At 38.4% G+C, this 12092-nt stretch overlaps 1 protein-coding gene across 1 annotated transcript in view; it reads left to right on the top strand.

Annotated features, from left to right (window-relative positions):
* acbd5a (acyl-CoA binding domain containing 5a) overlaps window positions 1–12092 on the top strand; it is a 98646-nt gene that overhangs the window by 24623 nt on the left and 61931 nt on the right. The gene's annotated exons all lie outside the window — the stretch shown is intronic.

The raw sequence follows: 12092 nt of genomic DNA, 5'->3' as shown, positions 1-12092 counted from the left end.
GATACTCAGCAGGAGCATTCTATGAAGGAAGAAAGATTGTCAAGGCTCAGATCATTGCTGGTTCGAGAAGTCTCTCCTCTCAATTATTTCATAAATCACTCGGACTTTTTAAACTACCACTTTAAGACTGTGCTTGAATAAGCTCTGTTAAGAATCCTCTCTAAGCTCGACTGTTTGATAACTATAGACGCATAACACTGTTAACTTCCTTTTAAGTTAGTCGTTTGTTTATTTTTCTATGTTTTTGAGTAGAGGTTAATAAATTTTGATTGCTTATTTATAAAAACTTGACTCAATTTCATATCTACTGCTGCTGGTGCGTAACATATGAGAAGAACAGGTACCAGTGTAAGGTATCAAAAAATACTTGGTGTTGAGTGTATATTTTGGGTGGGATGAGAGTGTATATAGAAAATAGAGAAGGAAATAAATCATTGGGACCATGATTCAGTAAAACATTCAGTAAAGCATTCAGTACAACAATGAAACAGCAATTGTATGTGTCCACTTGTGCACTAACCTCATGCTGCTATGCTGTAAACTTAACAGAAAGTTTATTTATAGTGAATAAGTAAGGGTTTGTTTTTGCAAAGCCTCAGTGCCAAAACTAAATCTTGCCTGTAGCTAACCAGCTGTAACATATGAACACTCCAGGTCCATCTTTCAAATACTGTACTACTTGAAAGTTCAAAAAAAAGTTCGAAGTACATTTATTATCGAAGTATGTATACATTATACAACCTTGAGATTCGTCTCCTGACGGCAACCTCAAAAGAAAGAAACCTCAGCAGAGCCTATTAAAAAAGGCTATCAAATGTGCAGAGAGAGAAAAAGAAACAACTCTTGTAAACAACAAAAGTAAACAAATAGCATTCAGAACTGGAGCTTTATGAAAGACGTGAAGCCAGACATCATTACAGCTGGAGCAGGTCGAGTAAACATTACAAGACCACAGATGCGAAGCCGGTCATCACTGCAACCTGTACTGGAGTTCAGCATAGAGCTGAGTAAACGTGGTGGAACAGCGAGCTGAACTGGCCCTCACCTTGCCTCCGGTCCCAACACCCCGCCCTTTTCAATCTGACCTGGCACTTAAATCGTCTAAACATCAGGTTGTTCCTCGTTCTTATCTGGGGCCTAAACTCCACCAACATGGTTCGGCCCATATCCGACCTTTCCAATTCAGCCCGCTGCTTAAATCAATCAGACATCGGCAGTTCCCTTGCTCTTGGAGACGCCACGACTCTGTCTTGACTCTGCTTCAACCCCGACTCCACTTGCATTGATCAGCCTTTGCCTGCCTCTCCATTGTTAGCATTGTCAATGTTGATTGTTTTTAATAACTGTTATTAATAAGGTGTATAGTAGTTTGCTTTGTTTTGTTTTTTGGCACTGATAAGTAATGGCTGGGCATCACAGGCCCCATCTTAAACCAGAACTTGTGATATAACATGATATACTTGCGATATACTATAGAACAACTATATGAAGAGGTAATTTAAAGAAAACATTTCTAATGGCTGCTGTTTTGGTTTATAATTCATCAAAAGAATGAGTTTCTGATACAACTACAAATATAAATGTTTGTAGTTATGACTGGAAAACTTATGATTATATTAGGCAATTATGTAAATACAAGTAACACTATGTTGATTATTTTGTACACAGTGGTCATTGGAGATCAACAGTGAGTGGGTTTTGTTATACATGAGGGCTTTACTGATAAGATCCATGGGAAAATCACCTTGGCTTCTTTTCCAACCGTGTGCCATTGGTGCAAATGAAGTATGTATGCAGTGACCATGAGACAGACTTGTGGGAGCAGGAATCCTCTGCATCAATCCCACTCTCAAATATTTTTTTTTCCTTTTGGATACTCTTAGGGTTAATGTTCCTCAGAGAAGTCAAGATTCAATCCAAGGATCAAGATTGTTTAATGTCAATTCCTTTAAACAAGTGTGAGGAGAATGAAAGAATTGATGTAGCACAAAAAAAACACAAAAGATAAAGAACACAATAATAATACTAAAAACACATAATAAATATAAATACATAAGATAACTTACATACACAGTATATAATACTATATACTATGTTATTAATGCAATGCTATATTACAATAGTATTATATATTATTGTATATAATACATAGTATATACAGGACATAGTAGAAGTGTGACTGGTGTCAGGAATATGTCAATGTAAATGGCTCAGTTGCACAGAGAAGAGGATGAACATGTGGGAGCAATAGTGATAGGGAATGCAAGTGCTTTTAAGGGCACACAAAGTGTATAGGGAAGACAGGAGGAAAGAAAGTAGGAGATGTAGCTGTGTTGATTACAGAGCTGGAGGAAGTGCATGTTATGTAAGGGTCAAAACAGGACCCGTTTAGTTAGAGCTAAGAAAAAGTAGAGAGAATATTACATTGCTGGATCTTAGAAATGAGGGGGAGAGACACAGCAACATAAATAATAAGTGAATAACCGCAAATTCTGAAGTGTCAAAGGTTAATTATTATAAGAAATATTAATTATTCATTTTAAATTAGGATGGCAATAGTGTTGAGGGCATAGAGGGTGAGGAGTTTCTAAGCTGGATCTGGGATAATTTTTTAGTACAATTGTTTTTCTGGTCCAGCAAGTAATTTCCAGGTACACGATGGGTGCAGGAGCACAGGGATCAGAGAGTATGGGTCGAAAGGTCATTGAAACTGACATGGCAGTTTGAGAGGAGGTGAAGTAGGCCACTAGGAGGTGAAGTCTCAAACACCTTTCAATTTGATTATGAATTATCTGCCTCAAGTCTCATCTCCTCTTCTGTGCTGGTTCCTCATATCTGAATATCTGAACATTCAAAAATTTATTCAGTTTCTCTTTAAAATTCCCTATGACATAACCTTCACAACCCTCTAGTGTAGAGAACTTAAGAGATTCACCACCCTATATGATTTAGTTCCAATGCATCTCAGATCAAAATGACAGCCCTCTAATCCTCTAGCTATATCTCCTTTTTTGAGGTCAGTTACCAGTGAAAAAACCTCAACTGCCTGTGATGCCTCCTCTAGGTCCTATATGGTTCAGTAAGATCTAAATTGCAGAGAACACACATCTAATCATCTAATTTGGTCACATGCTGGTGATAATAAACCTGATTCTGATTCTAATGATGGGACAACTCTCTTATCCTGAAGTTAAACTGAGTGAATGTATTTTTGGATTTCCTCCAATTGAGTTAGAATTGGCTTATTATTGTTACATGTACTGAGATGCAATGAAAAACACATCTTGCATACCGTTCATTCAGATCAAATGCAGAATAAAATGTAACAGCTACCAAAAATAGTGTAGTGCAGGTAAACAATAAAGTGTAAGATTGTAAGTAGATTGTGAATTCAAGAGCCCACCGTATTGTACATGATATACAGTATAAAATGTCAGGGGGTCTGGGCAGAGTAGGTAGTAGGAGATTCCAACTGTATGGGTTAGAGAACCAAAGGGTATAAAATTCTGGGAAGAGAATTAATAGTGACACAGAGGAAAACATACTTATGATTCTGATCAAGAGATTCTGCAAATGCTGGAAATACTAAAAGTAACATACACAAAATGCTGGAGGAACTCAGCAGGTCAGGCAGCATCTATGGAGAGGAATAAAGAGCTAATGTTTCAGGCCAAGGCCTCAGGAGTCATTTTAGGCTCCAGGTGGTTGGAATCTGGAAAAGACAGTTTGCAGATCTGGTGGAGGTAAGTTCTATTGTGCCCTTCAATAGGATGCTGGATTAATAAAAGGTGAAGAAACTTTTGCAAGACTACATAGAAGAGGCTGAGAGTGGAAAGAGTATGTTAAACAGGTGCAAGTTTGTAGAGATACAATGGGCCAAGTGGCTTCTTTCTGGCCACAAATAAGAGAAAATATGCAGATGCCGGAAATTCAAAGGGTTTGGGGCCAAAGCATGGCCTGCTGAGTTCTTCCAGCATTTTGAATGTGCTGCTCTTTCTGTGCTACAATCACTTTATGATTCTATGTTCCCATAAAGGAATAGGATCCTATTCTTATAACATGTAAATAAATAGGGTTTCTGAGCTATTTACAACACTTCAAAATTGCTCACTTACTGAACACTAACTGATTGTTGACACAAGATGTTTAACCATGCGTCTGTGTTAGATTATATTGGTGCCAGCCAATCAACAAGGTTGTTTAACTGCCTGACATTCCACAGCATGTCTAAAGTGCACAGCAAATAATGATGCAATTACATTTCCTGAGTGCATGGTTTCCTTGTGCTTGTTCTCTTTGGCCATTTGGTTCTTGAACCAACCTGCACAACCCTAATCACAGCTTCAGTATGCTTGGGGCGCCACGGTGACATGACAGTTAACGCGACACTATTGCAACTCAGTGTTCAATTCCAGTGTCCTCTGTAACCAAGTTATATGTTCCTACCCATGTGCGAGTGGGTTTCCTCCGGGTTCTCCGGGTTGTGCTGGTTAGCAGGTTAGTTGGTCATTGTAAGTTGTCTCGTGATGAGGCTAAGCTTAAATCAATGGGTTGCTGAGTGAAGCAACTTGAATGGCCAGTAGGGTCTGTTCTGTGCTGAAATCTCTAAGTAATAAATAATGACACATGAAACATTTCAACCACTTTGCACTACAATGCACTTTGTTCCTTTTGTTCAAAGTATGTTCATTTTGAAAAAAATACTTATTATAATACAATAAAAATAAAAATACTATATTCAAAATATAACATGTAATTTATATATTTTTTGTATATCTGATGTTACGTACCTGCGATGCTGCACCTGTGCATGCCTGTATTTGTACAGATGGCAATAAACTCAACTTTGACTGTGACTTTGATATTTGTCTTTCTCCAATCTTTCCAATCGGAGATAAAGCCAGATTACTTGACAAATAGTAGGTGAATATTTCTTTAATTACTTGAACCACCCCTAAGGAATCATATGATGTTTTTTACTAACCAATGTTTAGTTTTGACTGTACCATTCACTTACAGTTCATGCACTCACTATCAGTGCGTGAACCTCCTCTGGATTCCTCCCATGTCCCAAAGATATAATGTTTATTTAGCTACTGCCTGACACACCACTGGCTTTTCAGAGCAGCAATGAAGGTCCTCCATCGCTGTCTGTCCTTGGCCATCTTCTCAATTGTGCCACAGGTATGGTTCTGGGTCCTCATTTAGACCATAGACCATAAGACAAGGGAGCAGAATTAGGCCATTGAGCCCATCAAGGCTGTTCTGCCATTCCAACATGGCTGATCCCAGATCCCACTCAACCCCATACATATGTATTCTCACCGTATCCTTTGATGCTCTGACTGATCAAGAAACTATCAATTTCCGCTTTAGGTATACCCACTGACTTGAACTCCACTGCAGGCCGTGGCGGAGCATTCCACAGATTCACTGCTCCCTGGCTGAAAAAAAAATGCTCCTTACCTCTATTCTAAAAGTTTACCCCTCAATCCTCTCCACATCCACCTACCTAGTCCTTTCAACATTTGGTAGGTTTCAATGGGATCCCTTCACATTCTTCTAATTTCCAGTGAGTACAGTCCCAAAGCTGCCAAAAGCTCCTCATATATTAACTCCTTCATTCCTGAAACCTCCTCTGGACTCTGTCCAATGCCAACACATCTTTTCCGAGATATGGGGCCCAAAACTGTTCACAATACTTCGTGCGGCCTGACTTGTGTTTTATAAAGCCTCAGCATTATCTCCTTGCTCTTATATTCTATTCTCCTTGAAATAAATGCCAACATTGCATTTGCCTTCTTTATCACAGGCTCAGCCTGTAAGTTAACCTTTTGGGAGTGCTGCATATTTGAACCTTCTCTCCATTTAGATAATAGTCTGCACGATTGTTCCTTTTACCAAAATGCATTATCATACATTTCCCAATACTGTATTCCATCTGCCACATTTTTGCCCATTCTTCCAATTTGTCCAAGTCCTGCTGTAATTCCATTGCTTCCTCAACACTACCTATCTCTCCACCAACCTTCATAACATCCGCAAGCTTTGCCACAGAGCCATCAATTCCATTATCCAAATCACTGACAAACACTGTGAAGAGTAGCGGTCCCAAAACTGACCCCTGAGGAACCAACTAGAAAAGCCCGTTTATTCCCACTTGCTGCCTCCTGCCTGTCAGCCATACCGCTATCCATGCCAGTGTCTTTCCTGTAATGCCATAGGATTTTATCTAGTTAAGCAGCCTCATGTGCCTTCTGAAAATTCAAGTAAGTGACATCCACTGCCTCTCTTTTGTCCACCCTGCTGGTCACGTCCTCAAAGAACTCTGACAGATATGTCAGGCAAGATTTCACTTTACAGGAACCATGCTGACTTTGACTTATTTTATCAAATACCCCAAAACCTCATCCTTAATAATAGACTCCAACACTTTCCCAACTACTGAGGTTAGACTATCTGGTTTATAATTTCCTTTCTTTTGCCTTCCTCCCTTCTTAAAAAGTGGAGTGACATTTGCAATCTTCCAGTCCTCCAGGACCATGCCAGAATCAAGTGATTCTTGAAAGATCATAACCAATGCATCTACTATCTCATCAGCAACCCCTCTCAGGACTCTGGGATGTAGACCCACTGATCCTGGTGACTTATTCACCTTAAGACCTTTGAGTTTGCCTACTGCTTTTTCCTTTCTAATAGCAATGATAATCACTCCTGCTCCCTGACATCCACTGACCTTTGGCATACTGCTAGTGTCTTCTGCAGTGAAAACTACTGCAAAGTACCTTTAAGTTCATCTGCCATTTCTTAATCCCCCATTACTACCTCACTAGCGTCATTTTCTTGTGGTCTGTTATCAACTCTCACCTCCCCTTTTACTACTTACATAATGGAAAAAAACTTTCAGTATCCTGTTTTATATTTTTGGCTAGTTTGCCCTCATATTTCATCTTTTCCCTTCTTATAGCTTCTTTAGTTGCCTTTTGTTGGATTTTAAAAGCTTCCCAATCATCCAACTTCCCAATTACTTTTGCTACGTTATATGCCCTTTTATGCAGTCCTTAACTTCCCTTGTCAGCCACAGTTGCCTACCCTTGCCATTTGAGAATTTCTTCTGTGAGACACATCTATCCTGCACCTTGAGTTCCAGTCCCAGAAACTTCAGCCATCATCTACCATCATCTCTAGCAGTATTCCCTTCCAATCCACCTGGGCAAGCTCCTCTCTCATGTCTCTGTAATTCCCTTTATTCCATTGCGATACTGATACATGTGAGTTATGCTTGTCCCTCTTAAATTGCAGTATGAATTTAAACATTTTACGATCACTGCCTACTAAGGGTTCCTCTACATTAAGCACCCTCATAAGATCTGGGTTATTACACAACACCCAATCTAAGATAGCCTTTCCCTGAGTAGGCTCAAGCACAAGCTGCTCTAAAAAGCCATCTCTTAGGCATTCAACTAATTCCCTCTCTTATGATCCGGCACCAACTTGATTTTCTTTTCCATACCTTTTAATGTCTTTTTTACCCTTGCAGTTTCTTAACTCCACCGGCAAAGATTTGACATTCTCTGGCCCTATGTCACCTCTTTCTAAAGATGTAATTCCATCTGTTAACAATGGAGCAATACCACTTCTTTTGCCTTCCTGCCTGTCCTTTCGATACAAAGTATATTCCTTGATGTTAAGCTCCCAACTATGACCTTCTTTCAGCTATGACTCAGTGATGCCCACAATGTCATACCGAGCAATCTCTGATTGTTCCACTAGTTTGTCCACCTTATACTGAATGCTACATGCATTTAACTAATGCACATTCGGTCCTATATTCTTCACCCTTTTGAATTTTGCCTCTGTGGTACAATTTAATTCTTTGCTCTGTCTGCAGTTGTACCCAATCATTGGCTTGTACTTCCTTACATTCATATTACATATTACATAATCTACTTGTAAACCTGCTGCCTCATCCTCAGCTCTATCATACTGGTTCCAGTCCCCCTGCCATATTAGTTTAAACCAATCCTAACAGCTCTATTAAACCTGCCTGCAAGAATATTGGTCTCCCTCAGTCCCTTTTGTACAGCTCACACCTAACCCAGAAGAGGTCCTTCTTCTGCCTCTACAGTACAGCGCTGAGTTGTCTTTGGTCTCCCGCATTTCCTTCAGCGGTCCAATGAAGTGCTGTCTTGATGATGGAGTTGGCAAATCTTCTCATCATGTGCCCAATCTGTCTTCAATGTTTCCTCATGACGGCCATGACGGCACTGAAGGAATAGGGCGTGATAGGAGAGCTTTCTTGGTCAGAAAATACAGAGGATCTTCCAGAGGCTCATGGTGTGGAATGACAACAGTTTGGCAAGGTCGTTCTCTGTCATGAGTCAGCATTCTGACCTGTACAAGAGTGTGGACGGAATATAGCTCTGGTACAGCCTCACCAAAGGTATAATGATTGGTAGGTTAGTTGGCCAGCCCTTAGTGTGTATAAGGGAGTGGGAGAATCTGGGGAGTTTAGCTACTACGTAGGAAGAATAGAAAATAGAAAGAAACGTAAGGTTAATGTAAATGTGTATTGCCAGTGCAGAGTCCATGTGTCTTTCTGTGATCCTAAGACTCTATGAGATTTAATTGTAAAAACTGAAATATTCTCAGATTTTATTTAAAACATAATCACTAAAACTATAGTGGGGGGAGGAGGGTAATTTAACTTGGAGCTTGCTTCCAGGAAGCTATTCTACTGATTAAAATTTACACCTATTGTTATAGTTGAACCTATCTATTTATATCATGATTTTTAATTGCTGTTTTTTCCCATACTTAACAAAGTTCTTCGGTAATGTCTTGGTGATGGATACCGGGCCAATTAGTTTATAATTTCTGCTTTCCCTCTTACTCCATTCATAAAAAAAAGTTTTATATTTACTTTGTTACAGTCCTGTCCAGAACTTTCAGATTATCTCAACCAATGATTCCACCACTTTCAGTCATCCCTATTAGTAACTGAGAATGTGACCTCAGATCAAGTGAGCTTTACAAATTTTATTTCCATTATTTTCCTCATTATTCTATGTTTACTAATAAAGCTCCTTATTTAAGAGATTTAAAGTTGGAAGTTTAAAATGGGAAGGAGTTTTTTCAAGTACTGATATGCTGATTGATATAAAATGATTAAGTTTAATGAAATTACTATTTCTGGTAATGAGCACCTTTCATAAATGAATTTTATAGTGATAGACAACTATTTAAAATGATATTGGCTTGGAAATGCAGTGTCCATACTTTTTATATTTGAAGTCCTTCTCTATCTCATTATGGTGCACTCAGTGCACATATATATTTATTAATTTAAGGATTAGACAGTAGGGAATTCTAAAAATAATTCAACTTATATAATATTTTATTTAAATTGATCCTCTGCACAATTTTTAGTACCGTTTTTTTCAATTGACTACATATTTTTGCATATCCCTTTGATTGTTTTCTATCTTGATTAAAAACATATGACAAGGTATTACTAATGAGATAATGTCAGTTATTATTACACCAGACAAAAGAAAATAATCCTTAAGTATCCAACTTGCTCAATGTGTCCAGGAATGTGAGTCTTGCTGAATTCTCAGAAATAGAATGTAATTACAACACAAAAGAAGAAAAAAATGTAGAGTGCCAGATGAAACAAAAAGAAACCTTTGACTTCAAGCAGAGATCCTAACTATAGTCTTCAATGCAACAACACAATAATCAGTAAAATTAGTGCAAGTTCGGACAGGTTTTGCTCCTACATTGCTTTACCAGAACAGCAATGGAATGTATGATCCTGCCAGTCTTGTTCCTTTAAACAACTATTTCAAATAAATTGCAGAAGTGCAGTCTTCCATTGCTGAGAAAATAGAAACTAATGGGCCTGTTTCTGAGTCAAGTGTCTGGATTCAAGTCCTATTACAGCAATTCAAAAATAAAATGCTATAGAATGTTCAGTAAGTCCTCCATAATCCAAGATTCTATTGCTGGACTGAAACAGTAAACTAAACCACATTGCGTCTTCTCAAGTAACTGAAAGAGTTTGCTCACATTATCTCTGATCATCCCCAGTATCCTTCAACAACGTCATTATAAAAAAAAGAGTTAGCTTTTTATGTAACAAAAATATAAGCTTTTTAGAAGCAAGTTGATTACCATGGTTCCTACATAAGACCTCAAAGGCATTTCATTAGCTGTAAACAATTTTTGGGAGATCCTGAAGTCATCCAAAGCACTCTTTCTTTCAGACATAAAAACCTTCAGCATCAATATTTACAGTCGGATCCAGATGATGAAGCTAACAAGTTTGCTCATTAATTTCTATGACACAATCCCAATCACAGCTGCTATCTGTGTTTTTCCTTGCTTAAGGATTGAACCAGTCAGGATTCCAGATCCATCTCATATCAGCTGGTAACTACTGTTTGGAAGTGAGATAGATAGGTTGGCAATGCTTTCACAATTTTGTTTCGCTGTACATCCCATTATTTGAGACACATTGCTTTTCAAGTTTTTCTTTCAGGCATTAAAAAAGTAAACCCAAGTTTCAGTCCCTAAGGTAAATGAATAGCAGTTTCGAATTTCTTCTGTGTGCTTTTGAATCATGTCTCTGCAGCTTTAGTTCTTGTCTTACATTCAAATTTGATTATGAAGTTTAATGTGATTAAACTTGTCACTTGCATGCTTGTACCATCCACAACTTGATTATATTTTTAAAGTATGAGATTTTTCACAAATAATTTATATGAAATTTTTAAAAATCGAAAGTTTTTTGAAAATTTGAAGTCTAAAGTGCAAAAATTAAATATTGTAAGTTTCGGAAAAGAATAACCAATGGCACTTTGAAGGCAAAATGGCAGGGAGTTTAGAAGCCTTATGGCCTGAGGGAAGAAATTGTTTCCCATCCTGACCATTCTTCGTGTTATGCATCGGAGTCCCCTATTTGATGGTCAAAAGTCAAAGAGGATGCTAGATGGATGGGTGGGTGGGATCCTTACTAATACTGAGGGCCCTGCATATGCAGCGCTTCTGTTAAGTGTCCCTGATGGATGTTAGGGAGACCCCAATGATCCTCTCAGCTTTTCTCACAGTCAATACAAGCTACTCTGTACCATCTGCAACATTCCTCCTTCACTTTGAGTTGTCCTGGACTAAAGGTTCCTTAAAATCATTGGGAATGTTACATTTCTCCAAGGAATTGAGGATTACCCGAGTCATCAGGCTCTTGAACCGAGGGATTAACTTTACTCGTCCCACATTTTACTGAACTGTTCCCACATCTATGGACAGACCTTCAAGAACTCTTCATCTCAAGTCCTTGATAATTATTGTTTGATTATTTATTTACTTACTTATTGATTTATGGTTGTTGTCTGTCCTGCTGGGTGCAATCTTTCATTGATTCTGTTGTATTTCTTGTATTTACTATGATTGCCCACAAGAAAATGAATCCCAGGGTTGTATATGTCTTTGATAATAACTTTGAACTTCTGAAACTATTAATTTTTTTCTCCCCCTGCCCTCCTGGGATAGCTTGGATTTGGCTGTCCTTTTTGGGAGCTAGTGTCCAGCAAGTGACAGGATCTTCCCAATGCAGCAGGCCAAATTTAAGTAGTTCTTCCCCACGGGGGATAGTGGAGAAGGTAATGATGCTGGTTTGTTTATCTTTGCAATGAATTTGGAGTATGCAGAAGCAGTTTTGATGGTGTTTTGAAATGCTTTGAGATGCTTTACAGTGCAAAGGATGTGCTGAATTGGTATACGTATTTAACTTTGTATGAGACATAAAATATATCGGAAAATTAAGTATGCTAGGTTATGAGACAGTAGAAAATACCATAGCACTATTTCTTTCAAAAGATCGGGGAATCTCGCTAATGCTTCAATTAGTATTCCTAATATAAAGTGATGCTTCTTTTGTAGGAATTATCCTACAAAGGTATATGCTGGTATTGGTAAAATATTGCTTCCTCTCCTTTTATATCTCCAAAAAGATTTAAGACCACTTAGCAGCTGGAGGGCCGATACCACGCAGAGCCTGCCGGGAGTTGTAGTCCACACTAGTCAAAATT

Source organism: Hypanus sabinus, chromosome 6, assembly GCF_030144855.1.
Source record: "Hypanus sabinus isolate sHypSab1 chromosome 6, sHypSab1.hap1, whole genome shotgun sequence".
NCBI lineage: Eukaryota > Metazoa > Chordata > Chondrichthyes > Myliobatiformes > Dasyatidae > Hypanus > Hypanus sabinus.
This window is presented reverse-complemented; position numbering and strand designations above follow the sequence as displayed.